This window comes from Arvicanthis niloticus, chromosome 3, assembly GCF_011762505.2.
Source record: "Arvicanthis niloticus isolate mArvNil1 chromosome 3, mArvNil1.pat.X, whole genome shotgun sequence".
Lineage (NCBI taxonomy): Eukaryota > Metazoa > Chordata > Mammalia > Rodentia > Muridae > Arvicanthis > Arvicanthis niloticus.
Genome location: NC_047660.1, coordinates 137769830 through 137782123, shown reverse-complemented (window position 1 = coordinate 137782123; position 12294 = coordinate 137769830). Strand labels below are relative to the sequence as shown.

Genomic DNA, 12294 nt, shown 5'->3' with positions numbered 1-12294 from the left:
GGGGATTGTAAAACCTCTGTCATCAAGACTAATGAGGTATATCCCCTAACTTACACACTAAGCCAGATAATCAAAGACGGGTAAGAGAATACTTCAAGACCCTTGCCCCTAAAAAGGGAGGCCTCACCATCCTAAGACAGGAGCTCAACCAATGGCTGTTGAGTATCCAAAGATGGGAAAGGGAGGCTGAGGTCCTTTGTTCCAACCTAAGACAGGCATGGTTTCCATAAGTTTTCCCAGCCTTCCCTTTTGAAAACAAAAATTTAAAAAGGGGGACTTTTTTTTCATGAAGGCTTTTTATTTATGCTTTACATTTTAAAAAAAGAATCCCAGGATTTTCCCTCCAGTATGTTTTCGTCTTGCCTCTTCATGGTCCATGATGCCAGCAGAGGTTGTCAACACAATGAAACCAAACTGGCATAATGGGAGCAGATTGTTCTGCCATTTTTCTAGGTCTTTGAGTTGAAAATCAAATCTAGGGCTGATAACTCCACACTTGTTCAACCTGCCTATGAGGTTCACAACTATCTTCCAAGCTCTGTGATCATCAATGATCTCAAATTCACCAATGTAACCATGCTTCATCATCACAGTTAAGAACCAAACGATGACTTTAGAACACGGCCTGATGTGGACCTGGCATTTGCCCCGCTTTTCGGCATTATTGATGCCCTTGAGAGCATCCGCCAGAACATTCATTCGCACCGTGGTGACAACGAGGGAAGATGGCAGCAAACATCAAAATAAAAACAGAGAGTTGAGTTCAGGCTGACTTATTTCTTGCCCCATTTTCATTAACATGACTTACCTTTCTCGATGTGCAGATTCCCGCAGGGATCACCTTCTTTTCACTTCTGAATTTTCAGCAGATTCTTCTTCTAGTAATGTCCCTCACTGGGTCTCTTGTTCTTGCTGCCCCACGTTGGGCACCAAAAATGTTGCAGCCCGAGCTGCCCCACATTTGGGGGCCAGAAATGTTGAGAACTGCACTACCCCCACGTTTGGGGGCCAAAATGTCCCAGACCATTCTGTCAATGTTGAACCCGCACTGCCAAAAGCCTTGGGGACTAACTTGTTAGCCTGCACTGCCCCAAGCTACTCCAGTCTGCAGGTCAGGGTTCAGCAAGAGAAAGAGTGAGGATGGACTCAAGGAATGGAGACCAGACAGAGTGTGATTCAATCCTGTTTATTCTTCAGTTTCTCCTCTTCTCTCCAAGTCCCTAGTCTTAAGTTCCTAGTCCCTAGTTCCTAGTTCCTAGTCCCTAGTGCCTCCAAGTTCCATGTTACTTCTTCCAAGTGCTAAGTGCCTAATGTCTAATTCCAAGTTCTTCCAAGTGCCAAGTGCCTAACACCTAATAATCCTTCTTCCAAGTTCTCTAGTCTAAGTATCTTCTTCCTCAATGCCTAATTCCTACTCCAAGTTGTACTCCAAGTTGTGCTCTCTAACCTAATTCCTAGTTCCAAGTTGTACTTCCGAGTGCCTAATAATCTGTTGTTTTCTTCTGTCTGCCTCTCGCCTTTTATATGTCTCACTTCTAAGCCACGCCTCTAAGTCACACTTTAAGTCATCCCCTTAGGCCTTGTCTCTAAATCTGATCTCTAAGTCACGCCCTTAAGCCTCAGCTCTAAATCACAGCTTTAAGTCTCACACACCCAAGGGAAGATCCTGGGTATCTAAAACAAGATGTTATCAGAGTGTGCTCAGCTGATGTAAGCTAATGTAATCAAATCTCTTGTCAGGGTATAAGGCTCAAGATGGCTGCAAGGATGATAGCTGCCTTCTTTCGGCTCCCCACACCACTCCCTGGGCCCAGCATATACAAACCATGGCACCCCTTAAAAGATTTCTTTACAAAGAAGCTTAGTCTTTTCTGGAAATCATTTCTACTCGAGATTCATAATCTGAATAGTCCTTCAGTGACTGTATCAGGTCATCCAGAAGAGTCTCCTTGCATGAAGCCCTCAAGGTCATGTAGTGATTTGTTTATTCTGTGATCTGTGTGTGACCTTGTTCTGTGGAGAGTTGTATGTTCTTATTTTCTCTGCTCTTCCTTTAGTTCCAACCTGGATCTTGTAGAGATATATTTTTCTATATAGACTAGAAAAATTCTTGTGCAAATCCATTGTGTGCAAATATTTAACCATTATTCTCTTGAGGAATGTAAGTTAACAGTTTCTTGGACAATTCTCTATAAAATATTAGATACACACACACACACACAAGATTTCTTAAATTTAAATCTTGAGGGTCTGGAGAGATGGCTCAGTGGCTAAGACCATTGGCTGCTCTTCCAGGGCACCCAGGTTTATTTCCTACCACCTACATGGCAGCTCACACCTGTCTGTAGCTCCAGTTCCAGAAAATCTGGCACTTTCAGAGACATACATGCAGGCAAAACACCAATGCACATAAAATAAACATAAATCTTAAAAAAAAAAAAACAAGTTTAATTTTTGAAAAAGTTTTGTTTTTTTCCTGGACATGTGTGTGTTTTCATTTATGTCTGTGCACCAAATGCATGCCTGGTGCCCACAGAACGCAGAACAGGACATCAGATCCTGTGCAACTATCGTTACATATAGTCCTATATGTAACTCATACACATGAGCTGCCATGTGGGTTCTGGGAATCAAACCTGTGCCCTCTGGAAGAGGAGTCAGTGGTCTTGACTGCTAAGCCATCTCTCCAGCCAGCATTTATAATAAGACTATAATATAAAGCTGGGTATTGGTGTCACATCCCTTTAATCCCAGCACTTGGGAGGCAGAGGCAGGTGGATTTCTGAGTCTGAGTCACTGGTCTACAAAGTGAGTTCTAGGGCAGCCAGGGCTACACAGAGAAACCCTGTCTTAACTTCCAACCAAAGACTTTAAGCATGTTTAAGAGATAGACTTCCTCACCTCCCATCCCCCAACATTTGGGTGCCAACTTCTGTGGAGTGGGGCTGAGTCTTCACAATGGTCGTAGAATGTGGGTGCATTCTGCCAAGGACCAGCCTCAGCTTGGACAGGGCCTCTGAGGAAGGAGTATCTGGAAGCGGCAAAAACAAACTACTTGAAGTCAAATTGTTGGTCCAAGTTGGCAGCCTATGCTCTGTTCCAGACAGCTTTCCAGCCTGCTTTCCAGTTGTCGAAAATCGAGATTGAGGACAGAGGCAACAAGGAAGCCTGAGACTCGGAGGAAAGGTTATAATAGCTTGTTTATTCATAAGTAGTAATAAACAAATAGTGAAATGGGATCACATTCACACACACACACACACACACACACACACTTCACTTATCCTCCAGTCTGGCTCTATGTCGTAGCACCTGACTCGATGGCAGCACGTCAGGAGTCAGGTAAGGTTCCCGAAATGTCCTTCTGCTTTCAGGTCCGGCAGGAGCTCAGTCTGCGGTGTGTTCACATATTACTTCATTACCTTATTACACTTACACGCACACACGCACACGTACACGCACAGATGCACCTAGGCTCTGTTTCCATGGTTACCTCTTAGCCAATCACAAGGTGTTCACACAGTACTTCAACAGGCGTTTATCTCACTTCAACTTTATCACACTCACACACACACTCTTAGGCTTGGTTTCCACGGTTATAATCATCCATGATATTGTTTTACATTTTGTTCTCTCTGATCTGCTTTCTCTGGAGATCTCCTGACAGCTCTCTCTCATGTTCTGCTCAAGACAGTTCTCTTTTGCTACTCTAAAATTTTTCTCTGAATAGTTCATGTCTTGCAGATCTGCCTACCTCTGTTAGTGCAAATGATAAGCTAGCTGGGTGGGAGCCCACACTGAAATTACCTTTGCTGCCACACCTGGGCCTAATTTTGTTCTGTTCCAGGCTGACCCTGAACTCAGAAATCTATCTGCCTTTGTAAGCATAAACAAAACAAGTTAGCTGGGTGGGATCTCCATTAGTCGCCACTCCCTAAACTTCTTTGTCTCTTTGCTTAGTATCTTTCTGACAAGTTGGCTCACAGCATAGCTGTCCCTGTTCCTTTAGCTTCTTGAAGGCCACCCCCCCAGTTCATATTACATCCTTATATTTTGTGAGAAATATATATATATATATACATATATACACATATATACATATATATGTATATATACATATACTCTAAAAACATGAGTTCAAAAGTATATAATTTCATATATATAATATATATTATATATAATATATATATATAATTTCATATATGTATAATAATATATTATATATTATATATAATATACATAATATATTATATATAATATATAATAATATATTATATATATAATATATATAATAATATATATTAATATATAATAATATATAATATAATAATATATAATATAATAATAATATAATAATATATAATATATAATATATAACATATTATATAATATATATAATTTCATATATATACATAATTTCATATATGTATATATATATGAAATTATATACTTTTGAACTCATGTTTTTAGAGTTCTTTCCCACAGCCTTAAGGGCTGTCCTGAAGGTCCCAGGGTTCAACTTTTTGCTGAGACATTAGCTACACCTTCACCTCCTGGACTTGTAGTGTCTTTGTCATGGAGTCATTAACACTAACAGGGAGGATGTTTCTTGAAGGAGGAGCATAAAATGTGTACATTGTTATTCAAATGAGCCCTGTGTCCACAACACTCCTGTAGGCCCATGCCCACTGGCCCTGTCCCAAGGGCAGGAATCATGTCATTCTGTCCCCACCAAGGCCATGGCAGGGTCAAAGTGCCTGTCTTCAAAGTGGTTTCTGAGAACCCAAGTGAATTCACAGGAGAATCCTGGAGAGTTGACATGAAAAAAAAAAAAACCTGGAAAAAACAAAAACCCTGGCTCCTGCCATTGTTACTGTAACATAAAATACGTGTGTATGGGGCTGGTGAGAGAGCTCAGAGCGAAACAGTGCTTTCTGCCAAGCTGAATGATCTGAGGTGATCCTCGGGACACACAAGGTGAAAGGCAGAAAATGACACAAGTTGTCATCTGATCACATGTATATCATAACATGCACATATCACATCCAAAAGAAATAAATGTAAACGTACTAAAAATCTGTGTAAGAAATGTGCCAACTGTATCATCAGCTAGTGAGAGGCTTAGGACTCTGAGATGCAGCTGGGATGAGACAAGTGTTCCAGGTCTAGAACGGCTTCTGTACCACCTCCCAGAGTCTCCTTGCCAAGGACCAAGCTTCCAACCCATGAGCCCTGGGGACACACTTCTCAGTCTCCAAAACAGAATGAGTGCTGAAGGGCCACAGTTTGATCCAAACACAGACTGATGCTCACTGGTGCACAGCCGTCGCCTCCAAGATAGTTACAGTTGAGTCTGTGGGACTGGGTCTCTCAGCAAGGTGCGCTAGCTTTGTAGTGAAGGCAGCCATCAAAGGGGTGTTGTGGCACTAGGTTTCTGGTTGCTCAGATATATTTATTTTGGCAACTGCAGTCCTAGGGACAGCACCTACTGCCTTTCTCAGGGCCTAACTGCAGGATTTCATGAGTTACACTGTGCAAAAATGCTTGGTGGCACCTGCTTCTCACCCCAGTAGTCGAGAATGTAAGACAAAAAGACGATTAGCCTGGACTTGGGCTACTTAGCCAGACCCTGACTCAAAGAAAAGGCAAAGCTTTGATCGGTTTGGGCGCATAAGCCCAAGTTACCCATGTTCACTGGTGCAATTGGATGTTCAGTGAATGCTAGGTCTGAGAGCTGCTTCTCACTTGTGTCCCTGAGTTTGAACTCTTCCTTTTACATAACTTTTCATTCTGTTTATTGTCAGTGTCATCCCACCAAATATAAGCTTTATGAAGATCCCGCATTTAGACTTGAGAGAGAGAGAGAGACAGAGAGAGACACAGAGAGACAGAAAAGCGAGACTGGGGGTGGGGAGTTGTGAGCTTAGACAGGACTGAAGAACACACACCCATCATACCAACACTAAGGAGGTGGGGCCAGGAGAATCAGGTGTTGGAGACCAGCTTCCGCTGTATAGTGTGTACTGCAGAGGACGCGAGATCGGTCCCGGCTCAATTAGGCGGCTCACAGCCGCTTGTCACTCTGGCTCCCGCGCGATTCAGCGCTCTCTTCGGGCCTCCATGCGCATTGCATGCACACGACCAAACAACAACCTTTAACAAAAAAAAAAAAAAAAAAAAAAAAAGTTTTCAGTTTGTGGACCATGAAAGAGCAGGCGCAAGACCGGAGTCTGCTGCTCCCCTTAGACAGTGAGCACCTCCAGTCTAGTGGAATCACCCTAACTCCGCAAAACACGCGCTGCTCGGACCTGCGCCACCAGCCGGCCCTCGCGCACCTCCTTAGAACTAACCCTTCCTGGGAGCCGCGCGCCTCCCGCCAGGCCCCGCCCTCCTTCGCAGCGATTGGCTAGAATTCTACTCAAGGGCCTGCCCCTTCACCCCTGACGGGCACCATGAAACCCAATGGGAAAATCGCCCGCCCTCCCCGAGTCCGTTGGAGGCGGGCATGGGCGGGCCGTTGGGGGGGCGGGGCGTGCAGCCTGGTAACCGTTGCCGGGCGCAACGCCCCGCCCCGCGAGGGCTGCGCGAGGCCGAAGCGGGCGGGCGCCTGCTGCCGGCGGGAGCTGCGGGCGGGCGGGAGGGCGGCGGGAGCCGGAGGAGGAGCGGCCGGCGCCGCCACCGCCGCCGCCATAGAGACTGTAGCCGTGGAGACTGTTACTTACCAACGCGGAGCGACACGCAGCGGCCGACGCCGCGGGAGCCGCTACCCGAACTCCCTGCCGAACTCCTGGTGAGCGGTGCGGGCCGGGGCAGGGGGCGGTGGCCAGCGGGGGGGGGGACCCCGCTGGGGGGGCCGCGGGGGCGGGCGCGGCGGGACCGGGCGCCCCAACTTTGCAGACGCCAACCTTCTGATCGGCCCGTCTGATTTGGGGAACCCTAGGCTGGGTGGAACCCCTCTCACACACTCAAAAGTTTGTTAAGTGAAGCGATCTCTTCTCCCTTGGACGCACTAAATCTGACTTTGAGGGGTGGGGACTCCAGAAGACCCCCTTGTCTCTTTCTTTTACCCTGCAATACCTGGAGCACGGAGGCGCCCCCAAACTAGTCCTATCTTTCATTACCTCCAAAACCTGAATTCGGGATTGCCCCAAACCCCAAAAGCCAGCGCTTGGGGTTTCCCCAAGCCCGCTTCTCACTGCCATCCCTCCAAAACCTGAGGTGGGGGCTCCCACAGAGCCAGCCATTCTCCCCAAGTCTGAAAATCCAGGAACACTGCCTCCCTTTTACACTTGTGAAATCGGGGTCTGGCGGGTATCCATGAACTTGACTCCGAGGGTACCCTTCTGCTTGGCTCATAGTTCTGCCCTCAGGTTTCCTTCTTTTCTCAGGCACAGTGGATCTGGGGGCTCCGGTACCCCTTTCTTGTGCTTTGACCAAAATAGTCATTGCGTTTGTTCTGGAAGGAACTCCTCCCTTCGCGTTTTCTTGCCCACCCCAAATTCCCTCGGCGCCCCAGATCCTCGAATCCCTCTCCCCTGGAACCCTACACAGCTGCGTTTGGGGGTCCTTTTTCACGCCGCGCCGGGGAGCTCATGCGCACCCACAGCTTCCTCTTCGCCGAGATCCGCAATCTAGAAAACTTTACAGAAGGAAAATATTGTGTGAACCGTTTGTAGGAAGACCCAGGAGGCCAGGAGAGTGCGTGGCATTCCTCCCGTGTGCGCAGGCAGCACGCCCCAAACACCGGATTGTCTTCCTCATCCCTGTCTTCAGCCCCTAGGGAGTCAGCGTCCAGACAGGCCCCTAGGGTGGCGGCAGGGGGTTGGGGCGGGTACTGCTGTCTCTCCTGAGACTTCACCCCTACTTTAGCGCGCCTGGGGAACACTCCTGGTACTCTGGTCCTCCAGGAAAAACCCTACAATGATTGAGTGTTAAATGATTTTAACTTTATTACCATGTATTACTTGTACATAAGTGTGACCTTTCCCTGTGTCTATCATGTGTTCTGATCATACCCCACCACTCACCTCTTTTGCCCCCATGACCGCTACTCATCCAGACCCCTGGCCAGCGTCTACTTTTTGCCTTATTTTTCCTTGAAGGGAACAGAGTTCACTTGGGGCCACAGCACAGAGGACAATGGTTCCTTCCTCAGAAGTGGTGTCAGGTGCCTTTGGGTCCTCGGGAATCAGATGATTATTTACTTATTGTCAAGATTCACTTTTCTATTTAAATTTTTACGTGAATTTATTGTGTGTGACCACACTGCATGTGCACACCGAGGTGAGAGGACGAATAACAGCACGTGAGTCCTGGGAGCTCAGTAGGCTTGGTGGTAAGAGCTCTTACCTGCTGAGCCATCTCCCTGGCAGTGAAAAAAAAGAACTTTTAATTTAAAGTGAAGCAAAGACAATTCTAGAGCAGTGATAATATTAATAAAATAATAATGACATAAAACTTCTCTTAAAATATTTTTGTTTGAATTTTTAACATCTTTGCCTCAGCCTGTGAAGGGCGCTTGTTTGATGGGACTGAGTTCTAAGTGAGTCCCTGCCCTTCCTCACTGTAACTTGGGTTCAGGGACTGAATGGACTGGAAAATCCACCCGGGTGTGGCCACTCACCCACTCCCACTGGAGAAGGAGAACTCAGACCTCAGAGAAAGAAATCTGAGGCTGTTACCATCAGGCCTACTGCCTGTCTGGTGAGTCGCTGTAGATACCAAGACCCAAGGCCACTACAGGACTGTAAAGGACTTGTCACCACACTGGCCCACTAAAATACAGCCTCTTGCTGTGTTGGACCCTGAGATCTAAACCAGGAAGACGCAGTCCTACAGAAACACTCACAGACAGGGGGTTCGATGCAAAAGCAAGAGGTTTATTGATCTAGCACACTGGGGTTCCCCCACCACCACCACACACACACATGCAGGCTAGAGGAACCCCGAACTAAAGCTAAGAGCAGGTTTTATACAGTTTTCACAGGGTTTATGAGGGTAGTCTTAGAATCACCTCTTAGACAATGTTAACCACAAAGGCTGTGCTCCCATGCCCAGTTTCTTGGCAACATTATCTTATGACAATAAGTGTTAGCTAAGTCTATCTTACCTTAGCTCCTGTTTACCCAGGTTTATTGTGCTAAGGGCCCAGCTTCCTGATAACCTTTTAATTCTCTTATCTTGGGCCCTTCTCCTGGAATGTGTGTGTAAGTCTGGAATGTGCTTCTCCCTGAACGTGTCTCTGGAGGAGTTAGTTTTTAAGTTTAGGCTGAGACCTGAGATTCTTTCAACTGCAAGAAGTATCCCTGGCACTTTAGACTGTATTAGTAGTGGTATTTTAAAAATCTTTATTACATGTGTGTGTGTGTGTGTGAACATCTACATGGACTATGGTTTGGAGGTCAGAGGACGAGGTGCAGGACTTGGCCCTTTGCTTCAGATGTGTCTTGAAGATGAAACACAAGTTACCAGGCTTGGCAGCAAGCTCTCTTCTCCTACTGAGCCCCTCAGCCTTCCCATTGATGATATGAATACTCATGTATATTTTATATACATTAGTATATGTAAGTATGTTCATATAAAACTAATAAGTTCATGTATAAACTAAAGGTTGCTTGGTTTGTTAAGTCCTTAGCTAGAAGGAATCACATGTTTTGCTTTTTTTTTCTTTGTTTTCCTATTTATTTATTGAGGTGCTTGGCTTTGCATATATCCCAGCCCTGTTTCTTTATTATATTGTTTTCTGTTTTTTGGGTTTTTTTTTTTTTTTTTTTTTTTTTTTTATATAGGGCGTTACTATATAGCCCTGGTTGTCCTGGCCCAAGGACAGGTCTATAGACCAGGCTGGCCTCAAACTCAGAGATCCACCTGCCTCTGCCTCCTAAGTGCAACCTGTTTCTTTTAAACTGACTGAAACTGACTTTAAATAATGTAGCCCGTCCCCTGTGTGCTTGTAACTATGGATGCTTGTTGAAAATGAGCTTGAGCTGTGTGGAGGACACAATCCTCAGCAAACTGGAGGCGTGGGCATGCAACTTCCTTTCCTGTCTTTGGAGCTTTGGGGCTGAGGTGACCCCAACCATAGTTCCTACCTGGGTTCTGAATCCTGCAGAGAAATGGAGAGCAGTGACCAGGTGGAGGTGGGGGCACGGCGCTCTAGTACCTGGGGCTTCTGAGACAGCAGCGTTGTTGGAAGGACCGTGGGTTTGTGTGCTGCCTAAGCCTTTACTGGATCCTTTACTGGAATTTCAGGATGTGTGGGATGGCTCAGCCCACCTTTGTCTAGCATTAGTGGGTGGGTGTAGGGATGGACAGATGGATGGATGGATGGATGGATAGATGGGTGGATGGGTGGGTGGGTGGGTGGATGGATGATAGATGGGTGGATGGATGGGTGGATGGGTGGATGGATAGGTGGGTGGGTAGATGGATGGATGGATGGATGGATGGATGGATGGACAGGTGGATGGATGGGTGGGTGGGTGGGTGGATGGATGGGTGGGTGAGTAGATGGATGGATGGATGGGTAGACAGGTGGATGGATGGATGGGTGGGTGGGTGGGTGGGTGGATGGATGGATGGATGGATAGATGGGTGGATGGGTGGGTGGGTGGATGGATGATAGATGGGTGGATGGATGGGTGGGTAGATGGATGGATGGATGGGTGGGTGGACAGGTGGATGGATGGGTGGGTGGGTGGATGGATGGATGGATGGGTGGATGGGTGGGTGGGTGGGTGGATGGGTGGATGGATGGGTGGACGGGTGGATGGATGGATGGGTGGGTGGGTGGGTGGATGGGTGGGTAGGTGGATGGATGGATGGATGGGTGGGTGGGTGGGTGGATGGGTGGACGGGTGGATGGGTGGATGGGTGGGTAGATGGGTGGATGGATGAGTGGATGGGTGGGTAGGTGGATGGATGGGTGGGTGGGTGGATGGATGGATGGGTGGATGGGTGGATGGATGGGTGGATGGGTGGATGGGTGGGTGGGTGGATGGATGGGTGGGTGGGTGGATGGATGGATGGGAGGATGGATGGATGGGTGGGTGGATGCATGAATTGAAGATGGATGGATGGGTGGGTGGATGGATGGGTGGGTGGATGGATGGGTGGATGGATGCATGAATTGAGGATGGATGGATGGATGAGTGGATGAATGGGTGGATGGGTGGGTGACATGTGGGTTGGAAGGTGGAGATGAACTGGACCATCTGCGTGACTCGTGTTCTTCAATCATTAAATGACATTTTGTTTGTTGCTTAAGGCTAGGTCTCACATATTTCTGAACTTGAACCATGATTCTCCTCCCCAACTGCTGCTATTCTGATAGGTGGTCAGGTAGGCATTGCTTCTAAAGGAGAAGTCATTTAAGGAAATGCTCCTGTCTGTTCTGACAAGGATGCTCTCAGATGGAAAAGTGCAGTAGGTGCAGGTGATGGCCCTGCCCAGCTGCCAGGCCTTTGTACTGGGCTTCACCACCCAAGATCCTTTCAGGTGCTGATGGCTGCTCTGAATAGATTGTTCCTGATACCTGAAACCTGAGGTGGCCAGGTCTGACTCTCCACTGTCCCTCAAGTCCATTTCTTTCTCTCTCTCTCTCTCTCTCTCCTTTCTTTCTTTCTTTTTCTTTTTTCTTTTCTTTTTCTTTTTTGAGACAGGGTTTCTCTGTATAGCCCTGGCTGTCCTGGAACTCACTCTGTAGACCAGGCTAGCCTCGAACTCAGAAATCAGCCTGCCTCTGCCTCCCAAGTACTGAGATTAAAGGCGTGCACCACCACCGCCCGGCCTCGTCTCATATTCTTCCATTAGTGAGCATCAACCAGGCACTCTGATTGTGAGACCCTCCAGCTGACGTAGGGGTCATTAGCCGTATTCATGACACCACATCTCTCCAGATGCCCTTTGCCCACAGTGGGCCATAACAGTGTTTCCCTCCTGTCTCTGTCCAGTACCCTATGTACTGAGTGTGCATAGGGTATGTTATGCTGCAGTGCTGGGACTGATGGGGACCTCACACATGCTAGTCAGGTGCCTGCTACTGAGCAATGACCCCAGCTTAAAAAAAAAAAAAAAAAAAAAAAAAAGCCACCAGATTTTAAACCTAACCACTGATGGAGCATCCCTTTGCTCTAGGCATTATTGTGACCAGGAGTTTACTGGGTGGCTAGCCCACTGAGCAGGGCTGTTTTGCCGTCTGAGATCACTGACGGTTGCAGGTGCCAACCCTGTGATATCTGGAAGGGAGCCACCGGGAGGTGGGCTGGTCTGGCCTTCGTGCCAGGACCTGAACTC

At 47.3% G+C, this 12294-nt stretch overlaps 1 protein-coding gene and 1 pseudogene across 1 annotated transcript in view; one reads left to right on the top strand and one right to left on the bottom strand.

Moving 5' to 3' along the window:
* Nucleotides 1-315: 315 nt before the first annotated feature.
* LOC117705855 (small ribosomal subunit protein uS8 pseudogene) lies at nucleotides 316-720 on the bottom strand (annotated as a pseudogene).
* Nucleotides 721-6578: 5858 nt separating this feature from the next.
* Nucleotides 6579-12294, top strand: part of Rfx2 (regulatory factor X2) — a 62786-nt gene continuing 57070 nt past the window's right edge. Inside the window, exon 1 of the mRNA XM_034498598.2 lies at nucleotides 6579-6790. The gene's annotated coding sequence lies outside the window, so the exon portion shown is untranslated. The remainder of the gene's footprint in view (nucleotides 6791-12294) is intronic.